Source organism: Arachis stenosperma, chromosome 3 (genome assembly GCF_014773155.1).
Source record: "Arachis stenosperma cultivar V10309 chromosome 3, arast.V10309.gnm1.PFL2, whole genome shotgun sequence".
NCBI classification, from domain to species: Eukaryota; Viridiplantae; Streptophyta; class Magnoliopsida; order Fabales; family Fabaceae; genus Arachis; species Arachis stenosperma.
Window position 1 is genome coordinate 53744366 of NC_080379.1, and position 14030 is coordinate 53758395.

The following is a 14030-nucleotide window of genomic DNA, read 5'->3' on the forward strand; positions in this document are numbered from 1 at the left end:
AATACGACAATAATCCAACCATCCGGCTCACGGTTAAATCCATAACCAGCCAATTCATAAACAATTTAGCCCATCGGCTCATGGCACATACAGCACTTCCACCACCATCCTCCGCATCTCATATAATCATCTTTGATCCTCATTGATCATCTATTTTTCCCTTGCTTCCCTCGCAAGTTACCACATCCCCTAGCTCCTTTTCTCATTGCTAGGCATATCATAATGATTTAAGACACAAGTGGTGAGATCGGAGGCCTAGAAGTATGAAATTTGGCTTTTAAAACACAAAAATAAACTTTGGGATGAAAACAGGACCACGCGCACGCGTGGATGACCTTACAGTTCATTGACGCGTATGCGTCATTCATGCGGAAGCGTGGATTGAAAAATATCCAATCGACGCATGCTCGCCAGCGACGCGTATGCGTGGGTGCTTTTGTGCTCCACGCACAAAATTGGCACAACTCTAGCACAACTCTCGGGAAGAATGGCTGGGCATTGGGTGCAACGCATCGATGCACCCGCGCACACCACGCACACGCGTGGATGGTGCCTTCTTGAAGAATGACGCGTACACACCAAGTGCGCCTACTGGTGGACGAAATTGTGATCATCAACAATGGCTCCAATAGTTTGGTAGCTCTCACACATGAATTACACTTAGTCACAACTCCGCACAACTAACCAGCAAGTGCACTGGGTCGTCCAAGTAATACCTTACGTGAGTAAGGGTCGATCCCACGGAGATTGTTGGTATGAAGCAAGCTATGGTCATCTTGTAGATCTCAGTCAGGCGGATAGTAATTAATTATGGATTATTGGTTTAAAGATGATTAATAAAAAAAACAGAAAGTAAAGATAAAGTTACTCATGTACTCCAATGGTGGGAATTTTAGATAGGTGCATGGAGATGCTGTGTTCCTTCTGAATCTCTGCTTTCCTACTGCTTTTATCCAATTTTATCACTCTCTTCTATGGCAAGCTGTATGTAGGGCATCACCATTGTCAATGGCTACATCACATCCTCTCAGTGAAAAAGGTCCAAATGCTCTGTCACAACACGGCTAATCATCTGTCGGTTCTCAATCAGGTTGGAGTAGAATCCAGTGATTCTTTTGCGTTTGTCACTAATGCCCAGCCTTCAGGAGTTTGAAGCTCGTCACAATCATTCAATCCCAGAATCCTACTCAGAATACCACAGACAAGGTTAGACTTTCCGGATTCCCATGAATGCCGCCATCAATTCTAGCTTATACCATGAAGATTCTGATTAAGGAATCCAAGAGATATGCACCCGGTCTAAGGTAGAACGGAAGTAGTTGTCAATCACGCGCGTTCATAGGTGAGAATGATGATGAGTGTCACGGATCATCACATTCATCAAGTTGAAGTGCAACGAATATCTTAAAACAGAAATAAATCGAATTGAATAGAAAATAGTAGTAATTGCATTGAAACTTGAGGTACAGCAGAGCTCCACACCCTTAATCTATGGTGTGTAGAAACTCCACCGTTGAAAATACATAAGTGAAAGGTCCAGGCATGGCCAAATGGCCAGCCCCCATGAAGGTCTAAGGACTAGGCGTCCAGAGATTGAATAATACAATAGTAAATTATCCTATTTATACTAGACTAGCTACTAGGGTTCATAGGAGTAAGTAATTGATGCATAAATCCACTTCCAGGGCCCACTTGGTGTATGTTTGGGTTGAGCTTGATCTATCCACGAGATGAGGCTTCTTTTGGAGTTGAATGCCAAGTTGTAACGTGATTTGGGCGTTCAACTCCGGTTCGTGACGTGTTTCTGGCGTTTGACTCCAGACAGCAACATGGAACTGGCATTGAGCGCCAGTTTACATCGTCTAATCACGAATAAAGTATGGACTATTATATATTTCTGGAAAGATCTGGATGTCTACTTTCCAAAGCCGTTGAGAGCGCGCCATTTAGAGTTCTGTAGCTCCAGAAAATCTATTATTTCGAGTGTAGGGAGGTCAGATTCTAATAGCATCAGCAGTCCTTTGTCAGCCTCCTATCAGAGTTTTGCTCAGGTCCCCCAATTTCAGCCAGAAAATACCTGAAATCACAGAAAAACACACAAACTCATAGTAAAGTCCAGAAATGTGAATTTAGCATAAAAACTAATGAAAACATCCCAAAAAGTAACTAGATCATACTAAAAACTACCTAAAAACAATGTCAAAAAGCGTATAAATTATCCGCTCATCACCTACGCGTGTAGGATCATTCTGCTAAAAATTTTTCTAAGTTAAAAGCAACAAAATTCACAAATTCAACCCACAATCTTCCGACGGACATAACTTTCTCATTTTAAATCATTTTTTTCACCCGTTCTTCGAACGATATGGACATCCCGGATCCAATTTCATTTCTAAACAAATTTGGCACAAAAGGGGGATCCGGAGTCCAAGTTATGTCCCATCAAAGTATGCTTAAAAAACCATATTTTCATACAAAACCACAAATGCCATTTTCGAAACAAGCCATTTTCAACCCTTTTCAAAATCAACTAAAACATGCCAATTTCATCCCTTTTTTGAAATCAATCAAAATATACCAAAAACAACATCAAGCCTCCTCAACTCACACATTAACACCTCACCACAATTCACAAAAATACTGTCCCATCATTTTAACCCACTTTACCCAAGTGGCTCAAACTCAAACACATTCACATATCATATACTCTTCCTCATGCCAATTTTCAACAACAGCATTTCTAATTAACCATCATTGCACATAACCAATAATATACTCACCATCAACATGGTCTCACCCACAATTCAACCTCAATCAATCATCAAGCATATATCACAACATGCATATTTCTCATACATCGTACTATCAATGCATCAATAATCATAATCACATATATGACCACATCACATATCTCAACCATTCAAAAATATCAACAATTCAATGCCTATCCTAGGGCCTATAGCCTAAGTATTTTCTACCACATTACATATTAGATACGAGAAACCGAGACCATACCTTAGCCGATTTCCCAAGCTCAACCGGAGCACTTCCAAACCACTTTTCCTCAAGCTCTCAAGGTCTCAACACCTCCAAGAACAGATTTTTGCATACAAAACCCTCTTCCAATCTTTCCAAAATCACCAATCAAGCTACAATACACATATATAAAATGCCTAAGTCACAATATCATACCAAAACACAAGAGCTCAATACCCAAAACCACAAATTCAACATTCTCACTAGGACTTGAGATATATCACCTTACCCAAGGACCAAGGGAGCAAGAACAAGCCTTCCCTTCAAGCTAATGTGATCCTATAACACAAGGGAGCTCAAAACCTCAACATTTATGCTCATGAAACTCAAAATCAAAGCTGGAAATTCAAATAGAAAACTGTGGCTTACCTCAAAATTGATTGTATGGGTTTTGTAGAGATCTCCACGGTGAACACATGGCCATAAACGATGCAGCAATCGGAGCTCTAGATCAAAAGTTATGGTGGTTTGAAGATCAAATGAGAGATAGAAGTTTGAGAGAGTGTTCTTCCCCCATTCTTCCCCCTTTCAGCGTGTTTGAGTGATAAGTGAGGAGAGAGAGTGCTGAAATAAGTGTTTTATGGTTTAGTTATGTTGGGCCAAGGGCCCACTTGGGGTCCGGTTGGCCCAGTTTAGCCCGTTCGATCCAATCTTGATCCGATTCCTACAAAATTTGTATCGAAATTCTCGTCTCAATCTCCTCTATCATATTAAGCCATAAAAATCACATTTTTGGCTTTCTAGAATAAATTCTTATATATGGGTTAATTAGCTATTAATTAACCAGGTTTTACATTCAACCCACCTAATTGAGAATTTTGCCCACAAAATTCAAATTCAATTACCTGAGAATAAGTGAGGATAGTCCGTTCGCATTTCTGACTCAAGTTCCCAAGTGTGTTCCTCAACACCGCCTCGACTCCATGCCACTTTGAGTAATGGAACCTCTTTTCCACGCATCCGTTTGATACTAGTATCATCAATTCTGACCAGAGCCACCGGAAGCGTCAAATCTTCTCTTAACTGGACCGTTTTAGGTTCTAACACATGGCTAGCATTAGGAGTATACTTTCGAAGCTGCGACACGTGAAATACGTCGTGCAGGTTCAAAAGATGAGGTGGTAGATCCATCCGATACGCCACCGGTCCAACCCTCTCCAGGATTTGAAATGGCCCAATGTATCGAGGATTCAACTTCTTTGCTTTAATTGTCCTTCCTACTCCTGTAGTTGGAGTAACCTTAAGGAAAACATGGTCTCCTTCCTCAAATTCCAAGGGCTTTCGCCTCTGATCGGCATAACTCTTTTGACAACTCTGCGCCGTAAGCATCCTATCTCGGATTTTCTTGACTTGTTCAGTGGCCTTAGCTATCATTTTTGGCCCCAACAAGCCTTTCTCTCAAGCTTCATACCAATATAGCGGAGATTGACATTTCCTCCCTTACAAAGCCTCACACAGAGCCATTCCGATGCTTGCATGGTAACTATTATTGCATGCAAACTCCACTAACGGCATATACCGATCTCAATTTGCCGGTTAGTCCAAAATAAAAGCTCTCAACATATCCTCTAGTGTTTGGATTGTCCTTTTGGATTGACCATCTGTTTGAGGATGGTAAGCTGTACTCAAGCAAGTTCGTCACTAAGAGAACATGATTCATGATCATCATCATCAAGGAAACCTGTGTCCTGGGTTATTCCGTCCAGTTCCTCAGCGTCAATTATAGCATCCTCGACGGAGTCTTCGATGACTCTGTGTTCCCATGGAGGTTCAGCATCTCTTAAATCTTCAAACAACTCTTCCTCTTCTATAATGATAGCATCCTCTACTTGTTCCAGTACGAAGTTATGCTCTATGATGTCCACTGGAGCTTCTCGCGGCTTCTCCACAATATATTCTTCATTAGATTCTCCACATGAAGCCATGGGAATCTGTTAAGTGTCCGAACGTCGGGAAGATAATTGATTTATTACTTGCTCCAGTTGATGAAGGGTTGCATTAAATTGGTTTACTGATTCTTCGAGGCGAACCTGTGATTCTGGCTTTGATGGATATGGGCATGGTGTATGGGGGAGTGGTGATTCCTGGGAGTAATTGGATTGGTGTTGAGGTGGATAAGGATCATATGGTGGCGAATGGTGAAAAGAAGCTTGTGAGTGTGGTGGTTCGAAGTTATGTCGAGAGGATGGTCTCTGAGCATAGGGTGGGGCTTGTTGGTAGTTACAAGGCGGTCCACCAAATCTATCAGTTGGGTAGGCATTGTAAAATGGTCTTTGTCCATGATATCTAGGAGGATGTTGTTGCCTAAAGGGGTGATCAGATCCTTGTGGCTCCATCCATCTTTGATTGCCTAGACCTTGATGCATAGTCCTGTTATAGCTTCCATTCTTTGCAACAAAATTAGAACCAAACTCAAAGCGAGAGGGGTGAGAATTCATAATAGCTATCAGAAATAAGAGGGAGGAGAGAAAACAAATAAACAAGTAAAAGAAAAATATTTTTTTTGAAAAATATTTACAATAACCAATAATAAGGCACACGTTTGCAATTCCCCAGCAACGGCACCATTTTGAAGAGCTGAAGATTGATGGTTTAGAAGTTATAGTAAACTCTCGTTGTAAGTATAGTTACTAAACCAAGCAATCAACCTTTCTTACAAACGTTTTGGTTGTCACAAGTAACAAACCCCTAAATAAATTTATAACCGAAGTATTTAAACCTCGGGTCGTCTTCTCAAGGAAATGCAGGGAGGTATGTTCTTATTATTGGTTATGAAGATTGTAAATCGGGGTTTTGAAGATGAGGGATAAGTAATTTAAATGGCAGGTAAAATAAATAAATAACTGTAAAATAAACTTTTGACAAGATATGAAAATTCAGAAGTCCTATCCTAGTTACTCCTATAAGAATGGAAGTTAATCCCACTTAGTCAACCTTTGCGTAAGCAAGGGAAAGTCAAGTGAACCAATTGGTTAGATTTCCCAAGTCCTAGCCAAATCCTAAGGAAAGACTAGAGTTAGTGGAATTCCAGTTAATTAGCCGACATAACAATCAATCATGAATAGTTGAGAACTCAAGAGCTTCCAGTTAATCAATTAAAGCCAATAGTAAATAATCTAAATTAAAATTAAAGAAAAGCAATCATGAGTCTGAAATACCTCAAATTATATTAAATAGAAAATGTCAATTCTAACATGGACAATATCATCAACCAATTGGGCAACATCAATCAAACACAATTAAAAATATCAGAGTAAATAAAAGTAGAAGAGAAACATAAATTATTGAACCTGATGAAGATAAAATAATCCTGAAGTGATAAGAAATCCTAATCCTAAAATAAATTCTAATCCTAATCTTAATCCTAAGAGAGAGGAGAGAACCTCTCTAACTAAAAACTACATCTAAAACTATGAAAAGTGAATTATGAAAGCATGTTGAGTCTCTGCAAGTCCCCTGACTTTAATCTGTGTTTCTGGGACAAAAACTGGATTGAAATGCAGCCCAGAATCTCTGCCAGCGACTTTTGTAATTCTGTAGATCGTGCACTTCACGCGTCCGCGTCGTTCACGTGTTCACGTCACTTAGCATTTCTCGTACCACGCGTGCGCGTCATTCACACTTTCGCGTCGTTTGTGCAGCTTCCAATCCGCGCGGTCGCATCAGGCACTCGAACGCGTCACTCTCATTTCTTCCATTTCGCGTGGTCGCGTGAGCCATGCGACCGCGTGACTTCTCGCTGGTCATCTCCTCAATTCCTTGTGTTCCTTCTATTTTTGCACGCTTCCTCTTTATTCTCTAAGCCATTCCTGCCCTATGAAGTCTGAAACACTTAACACACAGATCAAGGCATCGAATGGTAATAAGAGAGGATTAAGATTAGCTAAATTAAGACCAAAGAAGCATCTTTCCAATCATGTAATAATTTTAGGAAAGAAATATAAATGCATGCTAATTATATGAATAAGTGGGTAAAGACCATGATAAACCACACAATTAAACACATTGTAAACCATAAAATAGTGGTTTATCAACCTCTCCACACTTAAACATTAGCATGTCCTCATGCTAAACTCAAGGAGACCAAATAATTGAGTAGGGAAAGGCAAGACTTATGCAATGCAACCTATGAATGTGAATGCAACTACATGCAAAGATGATTTTACCTACTTAGTGAAAAAGTAAATAAATCTTTCAAGACAAATATGAATTAAATTCCACTAATTCAAATTACACAATAAAAAGCAAATAAACTTGTAAGAAGATAGCTAATGAAAGCAGAGAACATAGAATTAAGCATTGGACCCTCACTGGTAGTGTATATGCACTCTAATCTCTCAAGTGTCTAGGATTAATCTCTCTACTCTTCTCTAGTCATGCTTTCTAAACTTTGTTCTTCATCTAACCAATCAACAAATATTTAATGTATACATACAAACATCATGAGGTCTTTTCAGGGTTGTAATGGGGCTGAGGTAAAGGTAAGGATGTACATATAAGGCTAAGTGAGCTAACAGAGTGAATCCTTGATTAGTCTAAGATCTCACCTAACATATACATACTTTATAAAATTTAAAATTCTTTACCTAGCTACCCAAATTTTCTCACTTTTGTATTACATGCTCATGTATCAAACTTATTTTTGAATTTTGTCTCATGTGCATTGCTTTATTTTGTATTTGGGGGATTCTTTTGTATCCCCTTTGTTTAAATACTGAATTTTTTTATATGCACATGGTAATTTAATTACTTTGATTTCACATGAGCATGCTTCCCAAAAAATTTTTATTTTGAAATATCTTTATTCTTTTTACTTTCTACCTTGTTTCTATCATCCATGTTCCCATAAAGTTTCCCCATACTTAAACAATTACACAATTTCTATCTTAAGCTAACCAAGGATTCAACTTGGGATTTTTATTTTGTTTTTCTGCTTAAGGCTAGTAATGTGGTTATAAAACAAGGGGGGAATTTAAAAGCTCAAGGGGGCTAACAAGGGTGATGTAGAAGGTAGGCTTTATTTGGGATAAGTGAACTAAAATCAAACAATGGCCTCAATCATATGCAAGCATGTAAATATACTAAACAATGGACATATAGACTGAAACAAAGTAAAGATTGCAATTGTAGGGAAGAAAACACACAAGAATAAAATATTATGGTTAAATAATGTAACCATGCAATTAAGCTCAAAATCTCACAGGTTGTGTGTTCTTTGGCTCAAAAATCATGTTCCAAATACAACTTCAAACAAATTTAACAAAAAAAATTTTCAATTTAAATTAGTAAAATACTATAAAAATTTCTTGAAAAAGAAAATATTACTTCAACCAAGTAGTGGCTAAATGCATAAAATCAAACAAACATGCAATCAAATATGCAAATGTAATAATGAATAAACAAAGAAAATAAAACAATGGTGTTGAAAAGAAGAAAATAGCTAACCTATGGAGATCGGTATCAACCTCCCCACACTTAAAGATTGCACCGTCCTCGGTGCATGCTAAGATGTGCAGGCGGACGGGTTGTTCCAACTGATGCTTCGCTCCAAAGATTGTGCAGATGGACTTGTCTTGTCTCCCCATGTAAACGTCTTCCGGTTCCCCTCCGGGTGGCCATCCTAAAAGAAAAAGGGAAGAAAAGTAACTTAGAAATAAAGATAAAAAAAATAAATAAAGTATGGATGGGTTAACGCCAAATGATAAAGGTCTCATTTACATGGAAGCTTCAACATGTACGTGAGAAAACAATAGAAGCCATGGCATGCCAGTGGTACAAATGTACAATAATGGGGAAGAGAGTGGGTAATGAAAGACAATATAAGTTCATGTCAATGCAAAAGGAATACAAGTATCCTAAAAGATTAACATTGACAGAAAAATAGCATCACCCAACATTGTAAAATAAGTCACTAAAAATTATACCAGAAAAGATGCAACAGTTAAATAAGAAAATCAACACCAAAGGAAAAATAATAAATTTAGAAAAGAAAAGAAAAATATACACTAAATTAAAATACAATGAATGAAATATGCAAATAAATAAAATGAAAGATAAGAAGAATGAGAAGGGAAAGAAGTGAGTAAGAAAGGGGGGAGGGAAAAATTAGGATTGGGGAAGAAAAGATAAGATATTTGGCAAATTAGGATAAGTTGTGCGGCGCAAGCGACGCGGACGCATGGGGCACGCGACCGTTTGAGGTTAATCGACGCGGTCGCGTGACACGTTTTATGCTACTGGCGTGAGGGCAACCTCGCGCTCGCACAACTCTCTGTTCAAAATCTTACTTTGCCAAATTTTGGGTGACGCGATCGCGTGGTCGACGCGATCGCGTGAGTGGCCAATATGGGGATATGACGCGGACGCGTGAGCCATGCGTCCGCGTGGTAAGGTTGTGCTTTCAACACCAGTTCAGCACCACTCCAGCATAACGTTCGGCTATGCACCCTTTTCACGTCGATTTTCATGGCTCGCGGCCGCGTGGGTGACGCGGTCGCGTGGGAGGTCAAAGTTCTCACATGACGCGGTCGCGTGAGCGACGCGGTCACGTGGGGTTAAATGATACTAAAGGCGCGCCTCCAGCCATGCTCTCGCGTGACTCTCTGTTTAATTCTTTTCTACCCAACGCACTAGTGATGCGGATGCGTCAGCGACGCTGCCACGTCGCGTGCGTGTTTTCCCCTCTTTTTTTTCATGCAGGTATGCAATTATGCAGTATGCAATGCAAATGAATAATATTCAGGTTCAATTAAAAAGGAAATAAAAATAAATAACACGAAATAAAACTGAAAAAGAAATGACCATACCATGGTGGGTTATCTCCCACCTAGCACTTTTGGTTAAAGTCCTTAAGTTGGACATTGGATGAGCTTCCTGTTGTGGCGGCTTATGTTTAAATTCATCCAAAAATCTCCACCAATGCTTGGAATGCCAATAGCCTCCGGGGTCTCAAACTAGGCATATAAAGCTTCTGAGCAGCTTCAAACAGATTCTCAGGCTTCCAGGGTGACGAATGTCAGCATAGAATCCATGATCCCAAGCTTTGCTTTTAAATCCGCCTCCGTCTTGATCTACATGTTTCCATCCGAACAGTTTAAAAAGTAGATTCTCACCATGGTGACCAAACGTTCTCCGTGATCCATTCAATTGAGCATGATACCAATCCTTGCACTTCGAGTTGAAGCGTGGAACCTTATTGAACCTTGTGCACCAGCTCTGAGTACAAGCCATTTCTCTCTTACTCTTAAAGCCGCAGAGAGCTCTAAGCTGGCCATTTGTTTCAAGCAAACCATATTCAAGTGGAAGATTGAAGATAAAAGGCAAGGATTTTACCCACTTGTAGTTTGTGTTGGGCGGCAATGGCCTTGGGATAGGTGTTTCCAGTGGTTTTGTAAGTTCTACTCCCTTATAATCTTCTGTGAATTCTTCCATTTCTTTGCAAATTTCTTCCACTTCAACCATATCTTGATCAGAGACTTCAATTTCTCCCTCATCATCGCTCAAGTCATATATTGGAGGTTGAGAAAAATCTACCTTAGTATCATCTTCATATTCACTCGGGGAAGATTCTTCTATCTCAAAGAAATCACATGCAGATGCAAGTTCGTCACTAAGAGAATAGGACTCATGATCATCATCATCAAGGAAACCTGCGTCCTGGGTTATTCCGTCCAGTTCTTCATAAGATATTTGTATTGGAGGCGGTGCAAAATCCTCCTCATCGTCAATTGTAGCATCCTCGACGGAGTCTTCCATGACTCTGTGTTCCCATGGAGGTTCAGCATCTCCTAAATCTTCAACCAACTCTTCCTCTTCTATAATGACAGCATCCTCTACTTGTTCCAGTACGAAGTTATGCTCTATGATGTCCACTGGAGCTTCTCGTGTCTTCTCCACAACACATTCTTCATTAGATTCTCCACATGAAGCTATGGGAGTCTGTTGAGTGTCCGAATATCGGGAAGATAATTGATTTATTGCTTGCTCCAGTTGATGAAGGGTTGCATTAAATCGGTTTACTGATTCTTCGAGGCGAACCTGTGATTCTGGCTTTGATGGATATGGGCATGGTGTATGGGGGAGTGGTGGTTCTTGGGAGTAATTGGATTGGTGTTGAGGTGGATAAGGATCATATGGTGGCGAATGGTGAAAAGAAGCTTGTGAGTGTGGTAGTTCGAAGTTATGTCGAGAGGATGGTCTCTGAGCATAGGGTGGGGCTTGTTGGTAGTTACAAGGCGGTCCACCAAATCTATCAGTTGGGTATGCATTGTAAAATGGTCTTTGTCCATGATATCTAGGAGGATGTTGTTGCCTAAAGGGGTGATCAGATCCTTGTGGCTCCATCCATCTTTGATTGCCTAGACCTTGATGCATAGTCCTGTTATAGCTTCCATTTCTTGCAACAAAATTAGAACCAAACTCAAAGCGAGAGGGGTGAGAATTCATAATAGCTATCAGAAATAAGAGGGAGGAGAGAAAACCAATAAACAAGTAAAAGAAAAAAAAATTTTTTGAAAAATATTTACAATAACCAATAATAAGGCACACGTTTGCAATTCCCCGGCAACGGCGCCATTTTGAAGAGCTGAAGATTGATGGTTTAGAAGTTATAGTAAACTCTTGTTGTAAGTATAGTTACTAAACCAAGCAATCAACCTTTCTTACAAATGTTTTGGTTGTCAAAAGTAACAAACCCCTAAATAAATTGATAACCGAAGTATTTAAACCTCGGGTCGTCTTCTCAAGGAATTGCAGGGAGGTATGTTTTATTATTGGTTATGAAGATTGTAAATCGGGGTTTTGAAGATGAGGGACAAGTAATTTAAATGGCAGGTAAAATAAATAAATAACTGTAAAATAAACTTTTGACAAGATATGAAAATTCGGAAGTCCTATCCTAGTTACTCCTATAAGAATGGAAGTTAATCCCACTTAGTTAACCTTTGCGTAAGCAAGGAAAAGTCAAGTGAACCAATTTGTTAGATTTTCCAAGTCCTAGCCAAATCCTAAGGAAAGACTAGAGTTAGTGGAATTCCAGTTAATTAGCCGACATAACAATCAATCATGAAAAGTTGAGAACTCAAGAGCTTCCAGTTAATCAATTAAAGCCAATAGTAAATAATCTAAATTAAAATTAAAGAAAAGCAATCATGAGTCTGAAATACCTCAAATTATATTAAATAGAATATGTCAATTCTAACATGGACAATATCATCAGCCAATTGGGCAACATCAATCAAACACAAATAAAAATATCAGAGTAAATAAAAGTAGAAGAGAAACATAAATTATTGAACCTGATGAAGATAAAATAATCCTGAAGTGAAAAGAAATCCTAATCCTAAAATAAATTCTAATCATAATCCTAATCCTAAGAGAGAGGAGAGAACCTCTCTCACTAAAAACTACATCTAAACTATAAAAAGTGTATTATGAAAGCATGTTGAGTCTCTGCAAGTTCCCTGATTTTTAATCTGTGTTTTTGGGCCAAAAACTGGGTTGAAATGCGGCCCAGAATCTCTGCCAGCGACTTTTGTAATTCTGCAGATCGCGCACGTCACGCGTCTGCGTCGTCCACGCGTTCGCATCACTTTGCATTTCTCGTACCACGCGTGCGCGTCATCCACGCTTTCGCATCGTTTGTGCAGCTTCTAGTCCGCGCGGTCGCGTTAGGCATGCGAACGCGTCACTCTAATTTCTTCCATTTCGCGCAGTCGCGTGAGCCATGCGACCACGTGACTTCTCGCTGGTCATCTCCTCAATTCCTTGTGTTCCTTCCATTTTTGCACGCTTCCTCTTTATTCTCTAAGCCATTCCTGCCCTATTAAGCCTGAAACACTTAACACACAGATCAAGGCATCAAATGGTAATAAGAGAGGATTAAGATTAGCTAAATTAAGACCAAAGAAGCATCTTTCCAATCATGTAATAATTTTAGGAAGGAAATATAAATGCATGCTAATTATATGAATAAGTGGGTAAAGACCATGATAAACCACACAATTAAACACATTGTAAACCATAAAATAGTGGTTTATCAAAGCTCTTTCTGGTCAAAGAGGTATTTCAAGCTCTTGTGATCGGAGAAGACTTGAAACTTAACCCAATAGAGATAATGCCTCCACACTTTCAAGGCAAACACAACCACAGCAAGTTCCAAATCGTGCGTAGGATAATTAACTTCATGAGGTCTCAACTGCCGTGAGGCATACGCCACCACATTACGATGCTGCATCAGCACGCACCCTAGACCCTTTAGTGAGGCATCACATTATACCTCAAATGGTTCGTTTGGCTCAGGTAACACCAACACAGGTACAGTGGTCAACTTTTTCTTCAATGCCTGAAAGCTCTCCTCAAACTCGAGAGTCCAAACAAATAGTGTGTCCTTGCAGGTTAGCTTTGTCAACGGCAAAGCTTATTGCAAAAAGCCTTTGATGAACCTTCGGTAATAGCCAGCTAAGCCCAGAAAACTCCTTATCTCAGTTACTGTGGTTGGTTGCTTCCATTCCATCACTGCCTCCACCTTAGATGGATCAACTGCTATCCCCCTGTTTACTCACTACATGTCCCAAAAACTTCACCTCCTTATTCCAAAAATCAAATTTGGACAGTTTTGCATAGAGCTTCTTTTTCTTTAGTATCTGCAACACGGTCCTTAAGTGTTCCACATGCTCTTCCTCAGTCTTGGAATAAATCAGTATGTCATCAATGAAGACAACAACGAATTTCTCCAAAAACGGATAGAAAACTCTATTCATATAATCCATAAACACTGCAGGAGTGTTCATCAACCCAAAAGACATTACAGTGTACTCGTAATGACCATAACGAGTCCTGAAAGCCGTCTTAGGGATATCCTCATCCCTCACCCTTATCTGGTGATAACCGTATCGCATATTGATCTTGGAGAAAACTCCAACTCCTTGTAACTAATCCATGAGATCATTAATCCTCGGCAACGGGTACTTAGTCTTTATCGTGACCTTATTCAG